The sequence below is a fragment of the Molothrus ater genome, chromosome 2, assembly GCF_012460135.2.
Source record: "Molothrus ater isolate BHLD 08-10-18 breed brown headed cowbird chromosome 2, BPBGC_Mater_1.1, whole genome shotgun sequence".
Classification (NCBI taxonomy): Eukaryota; Metazoa; Chordata; class Aves; order Passeriformes; family Icteridae; genus Molothrus; species Molothrus ater.
The window spans coordinates 37,760,613-37,785,770 of record NC_050479.2 but is presented as its reverse complement, the minus strand read 5'-3'; positions in this window follow the sequence as shown (position 1 = coordinate 37,785,770).

The following is a 25,158-nucleotide window of genomic DNA, read 5'->3' as shown; positions in this document are numbered from 1 at the left end:
ATAAAATCATGGTAGGTTGATAGAAAGCCTGTTCAATAAAATTGAACTAAATAGTGTCTCGGAGAGCTACATTTCTGAAATCACTTTCCTGTTTTAGGTTTGACATTTGTTGCTAATGCTTGTGGACAGAGGATGTCTTTGGCCCTTAAATGATTTTTGTATAGAAAATTATTGACCACATTTTCTTTAAGGTAGGATTTTCAGAGAAGAGAAACTTTCCTAATCTCAGGGGCACTGAAGCATTACAAAATCCTGTTATATTCAAATCTGGACTATTCTTTCTAAGCTTAGAGAAATCCAATTTATCTCTGAATCTATCAAAGTAAATTTATCAGGAAATTTGATTTCTCTGCACCTTTCTTTGTATTGTATAGCACACATTAACACATTTGAGGGAAATATAAGAAAATTAATAAGTCTTGATGATGGAATGACACTTGAAGTGTTTTCATGTCTCACAGATGTTTCAGGAATAGAATCCTTTAATGTATATATTAAAAAATCAAGTTTAATTTTTTTTTGAAATCTTGGTGAAAGCATTTGGAAACAACCTTATTATTTTCATATTCTTGCCTAAATGTAATACAAAATGGTTTTTTCTTCTTCAGGAAAAAAGGTGTACAAATTATTAAAAAAATACAAATATGAAGTTCTGTAAATGATTTCAGAAGCTCAAGCTGGAAGTATTTTTAAACATCTCGGCTAAAGAGTTCTAAGTACTATTTGCCTTCTTTATTCCATTGCATTACCACCCCAATTTTAATTTCATCCTGTGACAGCAAGCTATTTAAGGAAAATAAACTCAAAGACAGAATACAGAGATCATGTTATATGTTGAGGTTTCATACAACTTTAATGAGTCAAGATAGGTAATGGTTATTAATGGTTTATTATGATGATTACAGTGATTATGGTTGGATGGAGTAGAACAATGTGAAATATTTGCTGAGTTATCATATCGTCCTCTGTATGCACCACAAATACAGGACTGGTTCTTTTATTTTTAGAAGACTTCAACAAGGTTGAGATGGAAAGAAATCTGATAGATACATACTTTTTTTTTTTGTGTACAAAACACTAATAATGAAGGGTCTTCTCATATTTTTTTGTAGTTTAGATAGCCAACAGAAAACCTTATTTCTCAAAATCGCCTGATGGAACTCTGAAGAAAGGAAAAAATAAAAAAAGAAACATAATAAAAACAATACCACACAAAATATGGTACTGTATTAAGAATAAAAAAAAGCAAAAAATTTCTTAACCTATCCAATTTCTTAGTTGTTAGTCAATTAGAACAATTCTGTTCAAAGGCTTTTTATCAGCAAAGATTTTTTGCCTTACATCACTATCATAAATGTGTATAATTCATCAGATGATGATCAGGAATCTGAACCATGGTGGTTGAATTGGGTTTCTCGTAATTTTACTTCTTGCTTACTTGTTGTGGTTTTTGAATTACATTGTTTATTTGGAACATAGTGACTGAGAATGGAAGAGACACAAAAGAAAAACAAAATAAAGCCTTAAGATAGACACTCTTCTACAGATAAATGATAAATGTGAAAATAACCAAGTGGCTTTTAAAAAATTATTTGTTGCTGGAGTTCTAAAACAAAACAAGCCATATTAATTCTTTGATTTATGAGTGACTAAATAAACAAATAAATAAAATGTAGAAAATATAAATACGCAATATAGATATAAATAAGCAACAATTAATCACCTGTTTCATTGCTTAGAACAGAGTGAGCCTTAACTAATTGGCTTATGTTTAAATTTGGGTGTATATTTGAGTATTCCATGCAGTACTTGAGATTTGGTTTTGGGAAGGTGTCTTGGACCACTTTACAGCTACTTCTCATCTGAAGGCCCAAAAGAGTTTCCACATATGATAAGACAAATTGTTTGCCTTGAACCTTCCCCAGCTCCATATTACAAGACTGATGCCCGCTTTTTAAATACCACTTAGCTGGGTTTCATGGAAAAATATCTTGTAACTTGTCCCTGACATATTTAAGACTGGTCTTTAATCTTGATGATCAGGGAACCCACATCCTGGCATAGGTGTGTCTTTTGTATACAGATCAGTTCAGATCAGGTCTGTATATATAGAGGTCTTATTTACAGATTCCAGATGTCAAATATTAATTATGGAGAAAATGGGCAGGGAGAATGCACAGTCCAAAACCACATTAATGGATAAAAATGAAATACACATTTTTTACATTATCTGCTCAATATTTTACCATTTTGCAAACTCATAAGAAAGAAAAAGTGTAATTTTTTTCCATGAAGGCACAGCTACAGAATAAAGCCATTTATTTCCAAGTTAAAGAGAAGGCCAAAGAAGTCTAGAATAAGATTTAGGAGAAAAAATTAACCTTCACTAAGGTCACACCTCACAACATGAGAACAGTTATGCTTTTTTTGTTTGTTTCTGTGTTAATAAGCTGCTCTAATATTTGAGGAAAAAATTGTACAATCATAATTAAACAAGTTATTTGATCATTAAAAGTATTATGAGTTTAAGCTGTAGTTTTGTTGTCTGGGAAACCTGGACAGAGTGTTCCCTTACTTGGCATCAAAAAGCTTTTTAATTTGGTTTCCTAAGAACATAAGTTTATGCAAAGGCCAAGTTGTTCTGCTTACCTACCTGTCAGTTCTCACATGAAAACTGAACCCATCCCCAGAACAATGTGGCAGAAGGGTAAAATACACAAAAATAATAAGCTGGCCAACCCCAATTAAAACCTAAAATTTCATGAAAATTCAGGGCTCGGTAGCAGACAGAGCATCAAAGCAGAGAAGCTGGTGAAGAAAAATCTTGATTCTGAGTCTGTGAGTTTTCTGTTCTCTTAAATCTGCTGTGTTTTCTGGTCTGGTGGGATCCCAAAGAGAGTTCAGGGTATAGTAAATGTAACAGAAAACTTGTCTTCCTACTAAATAGCTTTATAGAATAGACTTTTTAAGAATTGAAAGCTTCCCCAAACATTACAGGAAACATTTTATTTATTCTTTATGATTTAAAAAACAGTAACAAGCCTCATCATTCTCCTGCTGTGACAATATAAAAATAGTAAAAAATGAAAAATTGGGTGCCTACAGTGTCTCTGTTATTCAAAGTATATGAAAACCAAAGACCTAAGTATAGAAACATTCCACATATATTTATATTGTGCATAATTTAGATGATTGACATGTATATGTGGCTATAAAATATTTATAACTAATCTATATTTTGTATTAGTCCTAAGTTATATATATTTATTAATTGTTTTACTGTAATGATAGAAACACATAGAAAGAAGGAATCAATAATACACCAATTTATTGAACCAGAATGAATATCTAAGTAAGATCTGCTTCTTGCTCAAGTTTGTTGAAAATAATTCTGTTTAGTGGGGATAGGTTTTCTTTCCATGAATAAGTTTTTTGATCCTAATTATAAAATATTTAAGCAGTTTATTTATAATTCTTGGCTTCTGTGAGGTACTTTCACAAGCAATTACATAGATGTCACCAGCCCTACATAATCCAATGTGGAACATTACAATCCTTGGATGAAAAGAAAAGGGGTGTCATAGTTCCTGAGAGTTAAATTGTTGAATGAGTATATTAAAAACAAAGGTCTACTGTAGAATATTTAAAGAGGTCACATTAATATTCATTAAATGAATTGATTATTGTAAATTAAGTGTGATAATCTGTTACAACATACCATTAAGAGTGCCATAAAACATCCCTGCAATAGTATATTAAAATAAGATGGGTTATACATCATTAAAGCTGCATAGTTCTTTTATATTTGAATATAATTACTGAAAGAAGATAATGACTATTTAAGTATAGCGGAAGTGTAAGACTTCACGTATGGTACAACAACATTTTGAACTATGGAAATGGAAGTATCTCCTCTAAGGCTGAAGTTAAACAGATGGTTCAAGTGACAATGACAAAAGTATTTCTAAAAATGCTGAGGAGAAACTAAAAATTTAACCCAACTTATTTTAAACAAGACAGGATAATGATCCTCAAAATGAAAAATGGTCGATAGTTTTGAATACATTGTTAAAATGGTGTATTTTGGATTATTCTTATTAGACCACACATTTATTAAGAAAGAGGAAAATAAGCTCCTAACTTCTCTATTATTCGGGTATATCTATAAATTCATATCTATTAATTTCTCAGATTGATTGTTTATGTTTAAATTAGCACATACACAGAAACCTGAAAGAGATTTTTCAAACAATTAAAAAATTCTTTTAGAATGTTTTTGAAATCAAATATCACTCAAAAACATTTGACTATTACAAAATTTCAATATCTGATTAAAGCACAGTATCAGAGTATTCCTGTAAGGACAGAAATCAAAAGGGGCCCTTCTTTGTCATTGCCTGGGTCACAAACCTTAAATTATATGATTTTTTTTTAAAATTTAGTGCATAGGGATAGTGAGGGAGGTGAATTAGTCCTGGTCACTGGATAAGAAAGAATAATATGATTATTTATTATTTTAAGTGGGATCTGCAAATGTTGCCTTTGTGCTTCCAAAAACTTCTGTCATGGAGCACCACACTCATTTCAGGAAGCAGAAGTGTCTCATAATATGTAAGCAGTCTAATCTTTTCCATGAGGTTTATGTCAAGCCACCAAAGCTTCTGTACAAAATATCAGCTTATTTTAAGAAATGCTGCAAGGATATTAACAGGATAGTTTCTGGAAAATGTAACTCATTATAGTGTGATTTCATGTTTGAATGTTTCACAGGAAATAAACTGGAACTTTGAATTAATGGGGTAGATCAAGAAAACACAAATAGATATTTAAGTATTCATATCTCATATATTTTCAAATTAACATTTTTAAGGAAAAACAGGAAAATAAGAAGTTAATGCTGGAACTAAGCACACAGAGTTTTAAGTAAACTAAAGTTTGTTTTAGTTCATTAACAGAGTTATAATGTCCTTAAATCCTGGTTTAAGCACCTGAAATTCCTGGGATAGAGGAGAAAGCTGTCAAAATCACAGTATTGGAAAATGCGTCTTCTAAAAAATCTTTGATTCTTTCAGTACAGAATGAGTGTTTAAAATATTTAGTTGTGTGTTTTAAATGTTGCTACAGTTTTTAGTTCCTTAGCTCTTCATTGGCTCTTCATTTTCTAGATAAATTAAAAAAAAGCCCCAAAACAGATTGTTCAGACATAGGTAAGGATCAGAATAAGACAGAAATAATTAGAGGAAGGGATGTGAAGGTGCCCAGTTTGAAGCAGAAATACGTGGTTGTTTGGAAATAATAAACAAACTTAATCTGGTTCGCTTCTCTTGGAACTCAACAGAGAGTTTCTCTTCGTGCTCAGTTTTCAGACCTGATCCTCACAAAAACAAATGCACAGGATCAACTTAAGTGTTATGGTAGGAAATATTCTAAAATGCAAAGACAAAAAATAAATTGTGTCTATATTGTGTGCAATTTTATAATTGCAATAGAATATTCTATAATATTATAGATTACAGTATCATATTACTTTTAAAAAGCTGCAGTTTTGCTACATGAATATGCATGTTAAAAGATACAATTTTATGTCATCTAGCCTTTTGGTATTTGTGGAAGTACTGTATTGTTTAGGGTTTTTTTTTAAGTTTTTTTGGAGGGGAAATAAAAGCAAATACTGATGATTCTGATGTTTGAATCCTATTTAAAGTGTTAATTTGCTGCAGTAATAATTTAGGGTTTTAATTATAAGCTCGAAAAGCAGATTTAGAAGCATAGTTGGCACAACTGTAATGTTAATTTGTCCTTTAACGTTTATTGAAAGCAATATGTCCAATATGATTACAGTGTGTGTCAAATAACCCACTGCTTTATTTTTTTTAATGCCTGATCAGTTAATTTACTTGATTAAGATGACTTGCCATCTGCTAAGGAATTTTTGAATGCGAAGAAAAGTTATAGAGCATATCCTTTGATTTTGTTTAATCTCCATTTACTTTTTGTTATTCTGTTAAGCCCTTACTATGGTGTTCATCCTCAATTTCTTCCTGGTTCCTAGAAGGGTTTTATTGCAGCTATTTCACTAAGCAGGACAAGTGAATTACAGAACCACAAGGTTGTAGTTGTATTAGATGTGAAATCAATGTCAAATACTCAGTACTGAACTACTTTGTGAGGGCATTCAAATATTTATTTTCCTAAAAGTATGACTATTGTCTTGTAATTAAAATTATATTCAATTGAAACTAGAGAGTTTATTAACCCACTTCCATTTCCTTAATTGCCAAACCATAGAGTTTTACAAATATTGCCAAAGCAATGTGTAGTCAATTTAAACCTAATGAGATTACACTCTTAGTATCTTGGCTGGGTATAATAGAGAAACAGTAAGTATGATTATGCATTTACATGCTCTCCTTGTAATCCATAAATCTCACAAGTACTTTTTTGCCAGCATTGAAAGTTCCTCTGTCCAGACCTTTTTGGCACTGTGTCTTCATAGTCCACAAAACTCAGAGTGTTAATTCTGAAACCCTTTGATTATGTTGAGAATATAATTATTTTTATAAATAGACAGCTGCAGAGAAGAAAGTGACCTCAGTAAAGTAAATGTCCTAGTTTTCTCTTTTGCTGGCTATCTTAGGAAATATTTTTGTCTGTCTGTATCTAAATTTTCAGGTTTATGTGTTTATCATCTCTGCTTGCAAGAAGGACTTTTGCAAATCTTAAATTAGGAATTATTCAAAGTTTTTTTAAAAAAAGTCAAAGCTTGAGTTGAAAATTCAAATTGAGTTGAAGTTTCAAATACATATCTCTCTTTCAACTAATATTGATTAGGTAATTCACTTCTGATTTTTTTACAGACTGATCTACTGATGTAGCAGCAATTCATGCTAACAAAAGGGAGCCACTTCATAAATTACTGATTATGGGCAATTGCATGCTCTAGAGACTGATGCCTAAAAGGTATGATGACTTTTATCATGTCTTCTCTGGAGGAGATGCCTCCCTGACATATTCTCCTTTTCCCCCAAGACTGCTGATACCACTTGTTAAATATGAAAGCCAAGTAAGAGATGGGTTGCCTAGAGGCAGAGCAAAGAAAATTCAGGTCATTCTTCCACCAGGACCATCAAACAGACAAGGAAGTAATGATGCAGCCCAGGGCTGTAGAGGTTCTGCTCCATGAGGACTTGAAAAATTATTATAAGAGAGCCCAACTCAGTCCAGACTAGCCTTGCCCAGGGAAGCCCTGATAAAGTGCTTACATAGGTTTGTGTTGCAGGGCCCATGGAAGAAGAGGTCAGCAGAGCAAAGCAATTATGCATACTTAGTGCATACTCACTGAAACTGAATGAATATTTTATCATTGAACATTCACAGTTGAGAAAATCCGAACTTTTTCTGCTTTGGGCCATTTTCATCAAGAGGATTCACCTGAAATGAAAAAAAAAGAATATGTTTCAATTTGCTGCATCACTTTGTAGAACCATTTTTGTTTCAGGCTCTTAGAAGTAAGGTTGAAAAAATAAAGTTAAGACATACACAGCTGACTATAGTGACTCTATTTAGCAGCCCAGCCATGAAAATTTGCCAGTGATATAGAGAACATGATCCCATATCTGAAAATCTTTCTACCTGGAGCATTTATTCTGAACCAACATGAACAAAGAACTATCCATTAGCACAAAAAAGCAAAAGAGATGGGTTATTCTTAGGTAGAAATTTTGCTTAGAATTCTTTCTGTGCAAATTATTTTAATATCAAAGCAGGGTATTGGAATCATCTTGAAAGTGACTGTCATAAACATTAAGATGTAAAGTAATCATCTCATTGATCTAATAAGTACTTAAAAAAATTACATGGAGAAAAGCTCTGTTTGCAAGAGATACTAAGGAGCTGATACCAAATTTATGCTATTCCTGTGGTTAAAGCTCTCCCTTGGGATGGGCAAGAGTTAAGCTTAGATGTGCTCTTTATTGGTTTCAGAGTAAGAAGGCAACTGTAGGTCCAAAGTAGCAGACCATATCATAATTGATGTTTCTTAATGCACAGTGATAGAATACTTTAAGACTGAAAGAACATGGTCACACAACATCCTCTATCAAGCTCACTGGATTCTTCTCTTAGAAGATGAGATGAACTACTTATCATGTGAGACAGAGGAAGAAACTGATCCTAGATCACCAGACCTAATACCGTGTTACTGAAAAATACATCAGCTTTTTGTTTGCTACCAGAATTACTACTAATATTTTTCAGGTAGTGTGTTCAAATATCCTCATTTTAATGTTGCTGCATATCCTATTTTTAAAACCTCCAATTTCTCATTGGATAGTTTTTGTTTTCAAGTGATAGCACCAATTTCTTAAGCCTTTGCCTTCTTTATTAATATGAAATAAGATAACATCTTTGTCAGTTGTACTTAAAAGACTCCAATCGGTAAGGCAAGTGTTAGCAACTGACTATGCCTTTAATCAGGTTCAGAATAACAAAATAATCTTATGTTTTTCATACATCCCAAGTTTGCACACCACATAACAGTTTGAAAGATCTTCCAGGGAAGAAAGGTGTAAAAGATTTAATGTGAGTTAACAGGTATAACCTGGAATTCATATATTAAAAAAAACCAAAATTAAATCTCCAAATATTCACTAGGAAAAGATAATATTTTTGGCTTCGTTGTCTTGTATAGTTCTTCAGAGAAAAAATGGTAATTGCCACACATTTATATGGGGAAGAAAGCCTTTTAAAAGAAAAAAAAAAATCCTTAGAGATTTCAACTGTTCTAACTAAATGTATCAATTGATTGCAGCTGAGTTTAATGAAATCCTACCACATTGTCACTACCACAACAGCCCTGCTAAGCCCTGCTAAGTAAAAATGTGCCCTAGGCTAAGGCAACTTGCTGTGTCCAGCAAGCTCAGATCAGATGACAAATAGTTGACAGCAAAGGTCTCACCTACATGCTGATTTCAGCTGGAGGTGCTTTTATATTGATACGAAGGTAGGAAGACAACAGGAAAAAGAAAAGGCCACAAATAATTTGTGTAAATGTAATTTAAATATATCTTTATTATTTTCCAAAAATTGGCCAAAAATAATATCCTTATTTCTGAGTTTGAGTTTTTATGAATCTTCTAAATTTATTTTTGAAAAGAGAGAATTCTTTCCTGTCTTTGTGCAATATACCAGGGGGGAAAGGGGAAAAAAATAGAAGGAAATTTCCCATCACAATAGAATCACATATGTTGGGTTTTTTAATGTATTTGTCCTTCATATGTACTTTTTTCATTATATCAAGTATGGATTTTTTTTTTGTGGTGGGTTGACCCTGGTTGGATACCGGGTGCCCACCATAGCTACTCACCTCCTCAAGGGATAGAAAATCTAACTTAGAGTTCCATTTCAGCAGAGAATTACAAGGTTATCATAGAGATGGAAGTGAGCTGTTTGCCTACCTCTATGCAAAGCTGGATACAAATTAATGAAGTAGAAACATTTATGATTAGGGGAGCTATGACATAGCATGCATCTCAGAAACAGGATCAGAGTCAGCAAAATACTGAAACAGCAGGACGCAAATGGTACTGAAATGAGAGAAAACCTGCTATATGGAACCATGACATTGCACATTAAAGAAGTGAAATAAAGTAAATAATTGTAAGTTCAAACACCAGAATTTTCCCACACCTGAAGGTTTGACTAGGCAGTGTATTAATAGTACTGCACTATCAACTACTCAATCAAGAAGGTTGCAAGTGAAGCATTGATGTAAAATCCAACATCTCAAAGCAAAAGTACAGCTATAAAGAGAGAATCCAGTACCTCCATGTAAACTGGAGGTTTAATTTTGGCTTTTTTCCCTAATGTAGGAAATAAGCAATTAGATAACATATATACCTGCCTATTGGCATTCCTAATTTAAGTTCATAAGAAAAGTAGCATCTCTTAACTTAGGCCTGAGCTGCACATTCAGCCACATTGAGAAATGCCTGTTTGTAATAGAAAATTACATAAATTTTAATATTCTTGCAAAATTAAAATGTCTCTTCAGGATCTTTCACAGTACTATATAATTTTAAGAAAAAAACTGCATCTAAGCTGGAGTGGTTATTAAAAGCAGCAGCTAAAATTTCAGTGTCCTGGAAGCAGTAACAGTGGAGCAGAGAGATCTATGTTATAGAGATTCCAAAGGCTTTCAACAATATCCTTCACCAGAAGGATAAGACAGAAAATCATCTGTCACGACATAAGGGGGGAAGTCTTCCTTTGGATAAATAACTGGATAAACACTGGAAATAAAAAGGGGGTAAACAGTGCTTTTGCACTGAGGTCAAACCCTGTAGTGTCACAGTGATCCAGGCTACAGCAAGTGTTTTTTTGTCAAGATTGTAACTGACCCAGAGAGAGGGTCAACAGCAAAGGACACAGCTCTCTGATGAATACTGAGTAATTAACAGCAGCAAAGATGAAAGTTGATAGAAGAATGGCAAAGGACAGTACAGTACTGTGTGACTGGACCCTATAAAAGAAAAAGAAATTCAGTGCTGATAAATGTAATATGGTGCACACAGCAGGAAAAAAAGAATCCTAATTTTAGAGAGAAAAGGTTTTCCTGAGTTGGCTATTGCCACTTATTACTGGAAACTTTATTGCAAATAAAATTAATATTTTATTTACCAGGGTTTTCTGCTGTTAAACATATTCATAAATTATTGGGAAACAGAATGAATAATGAGATGTCAAGCTTTGTTAGTAATAAAAAATTATTCACATAGTTAAAACTAAAATTGACTGCAAAATACCACAGATGACTCTCATGACAATAAAGTAGTAAATGAAATTCATTGTTGATAAATACAAAATAATTTTCAAGGGGGAAAAATACCAAATGCATTCTAATTATACACACAAAGTGATTGGCTCTAAATTAGCTTTCAGTATTCCACAAGGAAATTGTGTACAGTTTTCTAAATGTCAGCCTGGTGCTGAATAGCAATTTAAAGAACAAATAGAATGTTGAAATTATCAGAAAGACAATAAAGAACAAGAAGAAAGACTTGACTCTGCCATTGTGTAAACCTCTGGAACAGTCACAGTGTAAATGCTGAACCCTCTTTCTCTGGTACGAGGGTAGAGCAGGACCCAAAAGTGCTGTGAGGTCAGTCAGAATAGCAGGACAGCTACCAAGGAGAGGCTAAATAAAGAAGATATGACTGGGATCTATAAAATCATCAATGGAATGAAGAAGCTTTTTCCATTTTTTCAGGGTATTATGTGGAAGGCATAAGCCAAAAGCAGGGCAGTAAGGGAGGGCCTGGAAGGAAGTCCTGTTGTGGACTTCCTATAATTGCAGCCTCAAGTTCAGGATATACTTTTAACATTGACTCCCAGAAATCAGGAAGGTACAGATGGAAAGTGAATTTTCACTGTTTAAAATAACTTTTTCCTTTGAAGCTACCACTGATCAGTATCAGAGATAAAGCATTGGGCTAAATAGGTTTTTGATCTAATCTGGGACACCAATCATAAAATATTATTGTAAATTTGGTGTTGAAGCATCATTACAGAGACACATATATATAAGAAATTTCTTGCAGCTAACTTTGGACAAATCACTCAGAATGACAGAACTTCTCATGTGGAAGGTCTATATTTAGAGGAGATAACCTACATGCTTTTTTTGAAGATTATGTTTAAATATTTCATTATATATGAGAATAGCATAGGTACAGGCAGATACACCATTTATTATCTGCAAAAACTTGATTTGGGCTTCCTTTCTGAAATGTTCTGTGTTCTTGCAAAAAGACAAGTTTTCGGCAATTTAGGCAGATAAATCTGAATCCAGATTTCGCACTGAGGTTTTGTTCATACTTGTGTTTCAAGACTCTAAGTCAGCCTCAGCACATACTTGATTCATTTCTTGTATTTCTTGAACTTGTATTTTTATTTCCTACAATGTTTAATTTATTTTTTCAATCTCACTTGTCATCTATTTATTATTTTCATTGATAGAATTTGTATCATTTTACATCTCAAAGCACCATAAGGTAAGAGTTGTAATAAATTAAATTAAACAATCAGTTAAAAAGAATCTGACCATCTGATGATTGTATTATTCAAATAATAATATTCAAAGTTCAGTGTAATAGGCTTTGATCTAATCTTTGGCATGTATAATACTGAAGGATGATGCATAAATTGCCCTATGAGATTTTTATTCTCCTTCTAGTCAACTGCAGGTACATTGAGATAGTTGTAAGTGCTAAAATACAAAATCAGAAATCTAATGATTATTCTCATGCATTTGTTTTTTCCTCACATTCTGTTATTTAAATAGTTAACATCCACTTAAGTGGATTCAAGTGGAGTATTAGTGAGATTTGAATGGAAATTAAGAAATCCTGGTCACTTGCTGTTTTTACAGACATTTAGGGACAGCAAAGAGTAATAGCCATGAATTTCTCATGGTTTAGGAAGTACATTCCTTCATGTGCAGAATATGTTCATGTAATGTTGCATTTTTAAACCTTACTGCATCCAAGAGAAGAAAATACTCCTGCAGTGGGTGGAGGCCACTTCATTGCTGACCTAAAAGACCCACAGAATTTTCACCCTCTCCTCTCAGCCATAAAAGTAGAGTGGGCATCTGGTCATGCATTGAAAAGTCTTACGCTGTCAAGTCGAGGGAGTTAATTGAAAAGGTATTTTGAATAAATTTTTTGAAGTAAGATGAGAAAGAAGACAAAAAAAGAAAAAAGAAAGCCAAATGAATAAAAAGGCTTAGAGGAATATTAACTCTTGAAGTAACGTGTTCTAAAGGACCTGATCTCTGGAGCTCGACAATGCAGAACTTGTGCCATCTTGAACAGGATAAAATATTATTTACAAAGGTGAATTTCAGTTCTAAATCTGCTTTCTTTCCAACAGCTGGATTTTCTGGGCCTAATTCCTTATTTAGCTAAATCAATATAAATGAAAATGACTCCAGAAAAGAGGAAAAGACTGTGTTTAAAAATCACTTCAAAACCACCTGCTGCAGTTTTTGGAAATAAACTTACAATTGTTTTATAGCTATTAGAAAGAGTTTCATAATTCATGAGATATAACAACAGCCAGTAGAAAAGAAAATCTACCAAAGGGACTAAAAATAGACTAAAATAGTCTAAAATCAAAAGAATGCTATGATAATCTTATGAAATTAAATGATAAAGTGTAAATAAATGGAGAATCCAATCAGAAGTTAGCAGACCAAAACTTATATTTCAACAACAGACTATTTAATGAACAGAATAAAGAAAGGGATTATGCAGTATTTTTCTCTTTTTCTTTCAGTGTACACTCTGAAGATAGTGAGACATCTGCTCACATTTGCGCTAATGCTAAGGAATCTCTAGCCACTCACAATTTTCATATGTTGAGCTTATCTTCTTCCCAGGACCCTTTAAAATTGCCTCAGATTTGTAGGCAATAGAACAAGTGTATCAAAACATAACTTCTTAGCAGAAAGGTAGCTCACCAAGTTGCAATCAGTCCTTCACCTGACATTCTGATCTTGTTAGAGAAATTCAATCATTGCAACACCTAAACTACCATATCTGTGACTGGGAGAATGCTAAGCTAACAAATATTGGATGACAGAATAATGGACTCTCGCTCTTTCTTCCCTACATTTTGATTTCCCTTCTACTGACATACTCTCCTCATAGATGTTTTTCTGTCTGCCTCTTTTCATCCTGCCTTATAGGGAAATTGTGCTGGCCAACACCAAATGATACATCTAGATGAGTCAGAACTCAAAAAGAAAGCTGAAGAACACTTAATCAGAAAATGGTTTTTCTTGACAGCAAAAGAAAGCCAGAATTCACAGCAGCCACTGTTGCATATTTGCCAATCCATAACATAAATCTATGAGTGATAACTTATTCTACAGCTATTGAAAAAAATCTTATTTTTTCTCATATTTTCTTCATGATTACTATTGTTTTCCTTCTTTCTACACCTGTTTTGGAAATTGTAGGAAAAAACTAATATTTGTATTGATCTACTGAAATCTTACAGAAGGAACATTTTCTTCCTGTCTGAAAAATTTCACTCATTGAAGGGAGAGGTAGAGCAATTGTGGTGGACATCTGGTATCCAGCCAGAGTCAACCCACCATAAGGTATAAAACATGGTCTTTGCTTCCAGACTGATGTTTTTGAAAAGAGATTTTGGAATTTGTAGTTTTCAATTCAGTGGTTACATCTCTGATTAGTCCTGCTTTATGAACCTTTGTCTTTATTGAAGCTCTGGATTTTAAAAACCTCCAAAATGAATGACTGACTCATAAATTTCAGAAGAATATTCTCTCACCTGCAGAATAGGATTCTATATTTTTCCATGTAGGGAAGAATGTTTTGACTCATGTCATAGATGCATTAGAGAATAGTCAAGTCCATTTTCAAAGAACAAAATAATTAATATAAAGCAATATTCTTTTAAGGAGTGTGGTCTTGTCCATTTATTTAGGCAAACAATGTCCAGAAATTTAAAACAATTTCATATAGAACAACTGGTCTTTGTTCATTTTGACATTGTTTTCATCAGCTGAAAATTTTTCTCTCTTGTTTATAAAAACTGCTTTCTTCCCACTAGTTGCTTTATTTTCCAAAAGAATCAGGAAGACTTTTCAGGGGAAAATGTGAGGTGATGTAGAAAAATAAGAAAGATATGTATGTCAGAAGCATGAGGCAGGGGGGAGAAAAAATCAATTTTAGCTTTTTCCGCTAATTCTTCTGTTAGCAATAATAAAACAGGAAGGGAAACGAAAACAAACAAAAGAGAGCCTTTTGTTGTAGGGCAGTGGTCTCTTTAAACACAGAAACTAGTGATAACCTTTTTTTTTAAAAAAAAGTGCTTTTATTTGCTGCATAAGTGTGTTCACCTTTTCAATGTCTTTGGATGAACCACAATCCCAAATCAAATATTGTCATGCATTATTAAATTAAGTCAATTATATGTCAAACAGATGACGTTATGCATTAAATTTGTGCTGATAGAGACTGCATTTTTAGAGGGCAGTCAACATATTAAATTCTAAAAAGAGGCAATATATTTTTCTGCTTGCAGATCCTTTTGTAATTCACTGGGATACATTATATAGAAGTTCCCACATGTCAAATGCAATCCTAATAATTTACAGGGAAATGTAGTGATAAAGAATTCAGAGGACTGGAGGAAATACAAATCCATTATCAACTTTGGACATCAGGCTGTGTTGGCAGTGTTTAATTCTTCTAAAGTTTATTCTACTCCTGTTTTTAATTTATCTTCAGCTTACACTGCCTCACGTGACAGCCTCCTGGCATCCATATGGTATTGCTATTAAAAAATAACTAAAAGGGCTAAGAGAGCCCAGTAGCTCTTCTCTCTAAACTCTCGCTAAACTCTCTAAACCTGTTTAGTATCTTGTACATGCTTACCACCTGCTTATTCTTGAGAGGGTATCTAAGTGGCAACTTTTCTGATTCTCACCTTATGCTGCATCTGACCATCTGTGCAGAGATTGTTTGAAATGTCCCTGACTTCTCAACCTACCAAACCCCACATTCACAACAGTTAAGTTTACAGAAAAATCTTCAAGTTGCCTGGATTATTGATTAAAAGAAAAAAAATGGTCAAACTTACAGCCGTATGGTAAATTCTTGACTAATAGTGTCATGAAAATAGTCTGTTGGAAGGGTAAACTAACCTTTCACAGGTTGTAATTACTCTCCTACTCACAGAAAATTCCCTTGTATACATTATGGAAATGGGCCTGTTCCAGATGAATAATGTAAAAGTTTACTTGGAAAAGTAGGGACATCCACAACGCTGTTCTCCTGGGCTTGTTGCAAACACGTCTTCATCTACAGCTAGGGCTTTCTTTCTAAATATTCCCTCTGTCTCTTAATTATTTGTGTTGTTTAGTATTTATTTGATATTATTTTCCAAGGGAATATATCTTCATGTAAACTCTTCCTTTCCCATTCTCTTCCCCTTCCCTTCCTTCCCATTCCCTTTCTTCCCCTTCCAAAAAATTCTGTGTAAAACAAATATGTTGCAAATTCAATTCCTATTTACACACACTTGAGTATAAAACCAAAACAAGTTGTTGATGTGAATTCATGTAAGTAGAGCTGATGTGAGAATACAATCCAAAATAACTGAAAATAGTGGTATCTGCTAGTATCACACAGAGGGTTAAGTACATCTAAGGCTTATGAATTTCTGGATAAAGGTAAGTGTATTAGCTTTGCTTTGGTCTTTTGGGAATAGAAACAGATTGGCAAGATGACTTTTGCAAGTTCTTTCAGTAAATCATGAACAGTGGTGGAAAATAAAATACAGGGTCAGCCAGCTTTTAAGTTTAAGCCCAGACAACACATACTCCTTATCTTGGCTGATAGTTGATTTTCAAAGACACTGGAAACGTTAACTTTTCCCTTAAGACTGATATACATTGTCTGGATTTAAATTTTTTCCTAAGTATTGAAATTTAGGTCCATTTTTTTACATTTTATATGTCCTTATTTTCAACATACACTATTAGCAAGGTTATAGCCAGCTGTCTCTGAACAGCTAAGTTGGCAATATGCTCGCTTTTGGTTTGGACCCAAGCTGAGAAAAGTTGTGCTGCACCTCAAGTATGCTTCCTGATTTCCTGCAAAGACAGCTGGACTCACAAACTGAACTTATTCCTCTTTTATTTCTGGTCAGAAATTATGCAGAATGTGCCACTAAAGAATCTGCCTTCAGCTGGGTCCCCAAAATCAACAATCCAACATTAGCTGACTTTTGGGAGAAAAACCAGTAGTAGAACTACTTCTACTGAAGGTTCAGGGGAGAACCAAAATTTCCCACAACAATTTAGAAACCTAAGGGTAAAAAAAGAATATGTGAAATATTTCAATATTATTTCATGAAGGGATTGCAGAGGTAGGATAGGAAATCACTCCTGTTTGACTGAAGGCAATGCATTTGTTTCTTCCTTTTTTTTTTACTCCCTGACTTGAAGCTAGAAACAAAACCTCAAATATATTAATAAGGCTTTCAGATGTATTTTGCCACTTGCAGAAAATGACTGCTATTGCCCAAGGAAAACTCAAGGGCTGTCCAGATACAGACAGGAAAATTAAGCAATTTACAAACAGTGGTCTAGGTACTGATTTTGGATCAAATTCATTTTATGTAATGAATTCTACTCAAAGCCAGCAGAAAAGATTTAATCTTATTAGTACAATTTCTTGATAAATTGCACAGTTTTAAATTGCAAATGATGGTGTTAGAATGAGGAGTGACTTCCAGCAATGTAGTGAAAAACTGTTAGCAAAATGAAAACTCAGTAAATGGCTCCCTTTTCTGCTGTCACAGTTCTATATGGATACAATGGATTTATAGAAGGAGGCTTTTTCTACTTCTTTCCTTGGATAGATTTAGTGATCAGAAAGATTGTTTAGGAATGAAATAAATTTATTATATATTTATTTGTTGAGAAAAATATTTTTTTCTCTGAGGAGAATGATTTCTTATCTCTTTCCACCTTGAGACATTTTTAAATTCCTCTTGGCTTTTTTTTTTTAATTTTTATTTCTGAGGGGTAAACCAAGATAAGTAAAACTCATTTCTGTCAGTGGGCATTCGTTGGCACATTTGTTCAATGCTCTTCACATTCATTACTACCTTTTTCTTTCTAAAAGCCAAAAAGGTTCAATTTACTTTGCAAGACTCTAATCTCTTAGTCTTTGGAGGTTCTGGTGCTAGAGAATGGGTTTAAAAATAACAAAGTCACTAATCTCAGAACAAAACAATTGAAGTTATCTTAGCACACCATGACCTGCTAAGTGGTGAACTAACTTAATTGCCTCTTACACTAACTAGAAACTCTGTGCATGGGTGAAAGCAAGTGTATGTGTGTGTATGTGTGTGTGTGCTGAAGGACTAATCCTACAGAGCCATTAAATAGTTAATGGAAGCCCCCCATTGGATGCATTTCTTTCCTTGACTTATGATTCTATGATATTTCAAAATGTTAATCCTTATCTTCCTTATTCACTTTGTGATTGTCCTCTTATTACGTTGCATGCACTTCATTTTTATGACCTTTATGCTCTGAAGAAGTAGATGAGTTAATCTCTTCCCCTCAACCACAAAAGTGGATAGTGCTTTAAATAAATTATCCAATCTAGATCAGTTGCAGATGCAAATGGAGATCCTGTATCACTAGGTAGTATTATTTAAATAGCCACATGAAGTCTGTATATCTCTAAAGACAGAGCTACTTCTTTTCAAAAGTGATTTTGTCTACTCACAGCTTTCTCATTTGTTTTAGTCATTGTCTTCAGGATACATTTTATCCAGAACCATGCATTTTGATGTATTGCATCTAACTTTGGAGGATAAATTCAAATAAACTGGCAAAACTCAGTTTAAGAGAAAAAGTGAAAATCAGAGACATGCCTGTTACACTGACAATGTACTCAGTCCAGCTTTTCTGTAATATCTTCAGAATGATTTGCTCTTCCCACTCTCTGCCACCCCAAATGCTTCCCTCAAGTTCCTCAATAAAATGTTCCACTTTAAATTGTAGTTTCTCTGCCTTGTAGAACATTATTTAGCACACTCAGTAGAGCGACAAGTTTCCGTAACATATGGCACCACTGTGCTTTGGCAAAGGTGTGCTGACATGCTTGTGCTTCCTCAGCAATGATTCAGGTTTGGAGCCATTCACTCTTGTCTCTGCCCATTGATTGATTTGCTTTAGAGCTATCTGGCACAGTGGAAGATTTGCAGAATCATTCCTTAGTATATACAACTGGAGTGTGTGTGTGTGTGTATGTGTGTGTATTGTAATACAAGAATGACTTCAGTCAAGCTTCTGTGTGTGTTAGGGGTTTTTTGATAGGTTTTCCTGGTTTGTTTGTTTGTTTGTGCTTTAGCTCCATTTTTTTTAATCCTTTAAATTCTTCATTACACAAGCAAATATTGTTCAGCAAAAATACAAAAGCATTTTCCAGTTCAAAGACTGTAATTTTAAAAAAAGTTTGTTAATGAAAAAGTCTATTGCCATCCTTTCCCCGCCCCTTCAATCTAATTCAAACATATGTCTGGACTTTGCTCAGATTTTCCGATGTCATTCCTACTTGAGCAGAAACCAAGTAGAAAAGTTCCTTACCAAAAGAAAATGTTTTATAGTCGGTTATAAGTAAAACCAGGAGGTTACAACAAAACCCGAGCTGAGTGAGCTGATACTGCAAAATCTCAAACGGTGATAACCAAGCCTCAATTTTTGCACCAAAATATCAAAGCAGCTGGATTTCACGTGAAGAGTTTTGAATCCTTTTGGCAAAACTTATTCTATTCTTTTATGGGCTCCTATATGTGCTCACATATATTCCATTTCTGAGCACAAGAAACACATTCTTTTCCTCTAGAGAGAACAACTTTTAAACCTCATGGTTGCAGATTCTGAATCCTGACATTTGAGATTTCATCTCTGTGGCAGACGGGATGGTCAGTGTACTCAGAGCCGTGGATTCATATATGCCCTATCCAATCTTCAGAAGAGCTTGAGATTTGGATGCCTGTCAGTTGTCTGCTTTCCTCTAAGTCCAGCACACTGTTATCTGGCCCTCATGATTGCTCTTCCTTTTCTGGGCACCTAAAACTCAGCCTTCAGAAGCAGCCCCATGGGAAAAAAAAAAAGTTTGGGGTGTACAGAAAGGCCACTGCTGGGGCCACTCATGTTCAGGGTTGCCCCTGAAGTGTCATCTCCAGGGAACAATGTTCTGTGAAAGCTATCTGCCACACAGTCTTCAGCCACAGAGGCCTGATTTTGATAAAGAATAGCTTAATCTTCCATTTAAACAGTGTGTTCTGTCAGAGCAGGGTCCCTCTAAATTAAGTTTGATTTGATGTCCCTTTTTTGTGATTCACAGAGTAAATCTTAAATGTTATTGATTTTCAAAACTATGTGAATGATCATTTCATGTTCAGAAAAAAACCTTTATGCTGAATAGACATCTGTACTTCTAGTTGAAAAAGACCTCTAGTTATTAAGATATAAAGATGGATTTAGAGCCTGTTAAGTCATGCCTGAATTTTTATAGGAATAGTTATCTCATTGTCTCATTACTTATTCTAAATAATGAAATTCTTTCATTATTTTACTGGTATATTTTCACAATCTTTTAAAATTTCATAGTCAGAAAGATTTTTATGATGGTTAAGGTTATCTTTTCCTTTTCCTTCTTATTCTTCACCTCCCTTTAGCTCATCTACACCTTTTATCCACTCCTTTATTATTCGGTTGTTTTCCTCCTACATTTTTCCCTAAAAGATATTTCTTCACAAAAAACCGTTTTACTTAACAGTAACTAGCTGTAGAAAGTTTTGCTTGGATGGTTCATTTGGGTGTTTTTTTTGTGGTTTTAGTAGTGATTTCAAGTGGAGAAAATAGAGATGTTTTCTTTGCAAAACCTTTAACTAAGTTTCAGTAATTTGCTTCTCGTTTCTTTGTCCTAAACATATGCTTATAATTCCAAATGGCAAAAATACTAAAATTTTGTCTGATCTTAAATTACTAAGGGAGATTGAACCATTATAAAATCAGAGGTCAAACAGAACTGCTGATGCTCATTGTGATGACAGCACTGTTTAATCTAATTCATTAAATGACATTTCATCTGGCAAGGGCTAGACATTAATGTAGAGCAAAATAACTTCAGAAAGAATAAGAAGGAGGAGTCACAGTATGATGAGAATAGCCATGAATCCTCATTCACTGCAGGAAATCAAACCTTTTTTTGTTCGAATTCTGCTCTTGCCTAACAGCAGGAAGTACCCAGAGGTAAATGCATTCACAATTTGGGAAATTAATATATGATTACAGACCATATTTGTGCTATTCCACCAACAAGTGGAAACAAGGTATGGGAAAGGCAGATGTCCCTCTCTCTCCAGAATAGTTTAGGTGTATGTTTTCTGTCCTAGAAAACCTTGTAAACTCAGAGAAGAGGTCAGAATTGGAAAGTTTAGAAACAGATGCAAACTTCAGAGCCATTGGCAGTCTCCATATATCAGACAGGACATGTAGGAACAGAGTGATATAACCAGTTCTTAAAATCAACTACCTTTTTTCCTTGCTGGTGTGAGTGAAAGTGATGCAAGACTTAAATAAGATTCATGCTGTGAATAAGGAATGTGGTTGAGCTGGGAACTAGGATGGAACCTTTACCGTTGTCTGCCCATAGACCAACAAACATCCTTTTGAAGAGTATTACAGAATCAGAGGAGAAACAGCTAGGCTGGAAAAGACCTCTGAGATCATCAAGTCCAACCTATGACTGAACCACCATGTCAGCTAGACCATGGCATTAAGTGCCATGTCCAGTCTGTCCTTAAACACCTCTAGAGACAGTGATTCCACCACCCCTCTGGGCTGCCCATTCCAATGTTTAATCACCCTTTCTCTGAAGAAATTCCGTCTTATTTCCAACCTGAACCTACCTTGGTGCTCTTTTCCTTTTCTAGTTGCCTGGGAAAAGACAAACTTCTTTTGGGTATTTGAACATTTATTTCAAAACTGGGGAAGAGCTCTTTAGAACAGGGAAGGCCCAAACCTACACCTATAAAAAATACTTTGGACTTTTCAAAACCTGATAATCCTAGTTTTCTATTCAGTAAGATATATTAATTTATGTTTCTTTGCCAGTGGTAAAGTATTTTATCTAGAGATTTTTCTAAAATCAAATCAAGAATGTTTTGAAACAAGGACATTTCCTAAAAGCAAAGCTGACTAAAACTTTTCTTATGGAACCTCTGGAGAGAGTCTTATAGGTAGAACTCCATACTGAAAATCATGCTCATCCCTGTAAACTGCAGGGGATAAAAAGTGAAAAGTTAGAATTGTCTCTCTGTTCCTCTAGCTCCACTATACAGCAGTGCCACAGACCAGGACAGCTACAGACAAAAATAATTTTTTACTTCAGATAGTACTTTCCACTTTTCAGGAAGTTTCACACATTCTTTCCATTCTGCCTTTAAGGTGAATTTTGCATTTACATTTTGGAATAAACACTTGATTTTTGCATTAAAAATGGCTGTGCACTTAAGGTTACCTACCCTATTAGCTGGAGGGTAGGGAAGAAAAAAAAAGGGAGCTGGTGGGAAAGAAAAGTTTACCCAAAGGTATGTGAATCTTGCTGTGGAATAGTGAGTAAATTAGATTCTGTTTGTTAATCCTTAATATAAATTGTTTGAGGATTATGTAAGAAACCTGCACCAAAAACAATACTCCACACCATTATTGTAGTAAAATTAATGTACATAAAATTTCTATCTATGACATTTATCATAAAAAACCCTTCTATCATGGTGCCATTTATCATGAAAAGCAAGTATAGCTTCAGTTAAAGCAGTCTATTCATTGTGAGTGTCAGGTGATTATTATGTATTTTCTACAATATATTGCTCACTGAAATAGTGAATTTATGGTAATTTTCCCCCCCCAAATATATATTATCCACCACCTTAGTCAAATTAATTCCCACATGTAATGGGGTTTTTTGTTTGGTGTTTTGTGGGGGTTTTTTGGTTTGTTTCTTTATTTTTTTGTTAGGTTTTTAATTTTAAGTGTTTGTTTTGGGTTTTTGCCTTTAAAATGTATGACACAAGAGCTATTAATTTTGCACACTTGTTTGTAATATTTCAAGTCTTAAGTGGAAAGAGAAGGCCTACTCTAGAACCCAAATCCTGATCTGAGTTTCATTTGGACTGAACCCTTAGAGAACTTGTTACAAGATGTATGGGTAGGAAATAAAGTGATTTGTAAGCTTAGTTATGAAGTCAGTTGCTAGAAGAAAGCATTTCAGTATTTTGTGACCAAGAGGTAAAATCCAAGGTCACTATAAGTGTTTTATAAGATACAAATTTTAAAATCAAACAGGACTTCATACTTTTTGGACAGTGATAACACACTAGATGAACCTTGAACCTTGCTTTGGCAGAAAAATAGGATAAGGGCCAGTCATTCAAAATGCAATGGAGCTGTAGGCTACAGCAACTCACTAAAAATATGACTCTTGCCTCATAGAATGTGCAGGATGGGCAAAAATCAAAATAAATGCAGGTACAAATATAATATTAAACTTTAAATAATTAGTGGTGTTATGAACTCATGCCACTAGTTACAGGTTGTTGCAGCCATCTTAAAAACTTAAATTATCCTTTTTAATAAATGGGTCAGATTTATCACACATCAGACTCTGTTTGCTCTCCATAAATCACAAATAAAAAGGTTAAAATCAATGGATTAAGAAGGATGATAATTATAGTAAATATAAGCAGAACACCTAATATTGAAGAAAGTTTTGAGTAAGGCAGTAAGTCTAATTAAAATTAAATAATTTGTTTAAAAAAAATAAAAAATTCAGTGATTATTGAAAAACTCCTGATTTGGATACTGGGAAGAATGGTTGACTTGTGTTCCTATCCTGAATAAGAAAATGTGTCCCTTAGAAGAGCACTTCCTGCTCTGTAGTTTTCTGTTTACTGCATGAGGATAGTAAGGAATGCAAAATTTAATTCGTCTTTGCTAAAGCTTAATACCAAAGTCTAGCATATATTAACTAGCATGAGAAATAAACTGACAAAATAATAAGACAACAATGTGGCTTTTCATGGTCTATTTTCTTTCTCTTCCATGTAGAGTCTTTGAGATGTGAAAACAATCTAAGATTCTTTAATCTCTTGCTAAATAGGAAAAGCCATGTCAAATGGAACCCTTCTGATATTACATTCTGGACTGTTTAAGTCCTTGTGGAAACAAAACACAATAGGGCAAAAATCCCCCACATTTAAAAGTAATATTGGAGCCCAAATGAAGTAATGGAGACTGCCAGATACCTACCAGGATCACTATAATATGTGTGTTCAACCCTTTAAAACCTGTGAGGAGACCACTTTGGCTTTCCCCATGTTTGCTTCCCCCACATCAGTGTGGAAACAAGGCATGTATTATTATATATTCTGTATATATTATATATTGTATATTGTATATTGTATATTATATATTATATATTATGTATATGTATTATGTATTATATATTATGTATTATTATATATTCTTGCTATTAGCCTGCTGAGTTTCCAGTGCTAAATTTTCTTAGTGACCTCCATCCTTTGATTTCATTGTGACATTAAACTTGTGCTAAGATTAAAAGAAAGTATAGATGTAGTGACTTCTCCACCCTCTACTAATACATCATATATATATATTCTGAAATGTCAAAATTACATTGAAAACTCAGAAGAACCTGGGCCTTACACTACTATATGATGGGTCTTTTTGTGATACCATAAAACTTCAATGTCTTCAAAGGAACTCTAAAATATTCTCCCTGGATGGTAAGTACTGGGATAAGGGACCATTTTTTTATACCATAAGGACCATTTTTTTATACCATGAGAATATTGTTTATTTTCTGTTAAATTGTGGCAGTACTGAGATACCAAAGATTGAAATACCAAAGCACAGAAGACAAGAGAAAACTCCCCTTCTCACAGAAATTAATTGAAAATATTTTTGAAGAAACTTTAAGAGGTATGAATATAATAGCTACACAAATATCTACCCCTAAATTTCTCCTTTTATTAATTGAACATATTGCATGAAAAGTTTAAAATTTTGTTCTTCAGGCAGTAGAGAAATAGAATAGCGTATATTAAACACCTACTTCTTCTTTAAATGAGCAGAATCTTTTAAGTTAAAATATTTATGAAATTTAAAGACTTTAATTCCTTTTCCATGGCTAAATATTGAAATAAATATTGACATATAACATTATGTCAAGAGGTAAGTCTATGTCAATATTTTCTTCATCATTCATATTTCCTGTATGAAATGAAATGTGAATCTTTGTTGATGGCAGTTACTTGTAACAACTGATTGCAATATCAAAAAGAAGCAAAAAAAAGAACATAATTTTAAATATCCCGAACATTTACTGACTAGGCAAATATGTAATTGGAAAGGAGCCCAAGATATCAGCTACTAAACAGTCCATCATGTACAGAATCATTATGACAGTTTAATTTTTGATAGATATTAAGCTATACTTAGGTCCCTAGCCCATATAA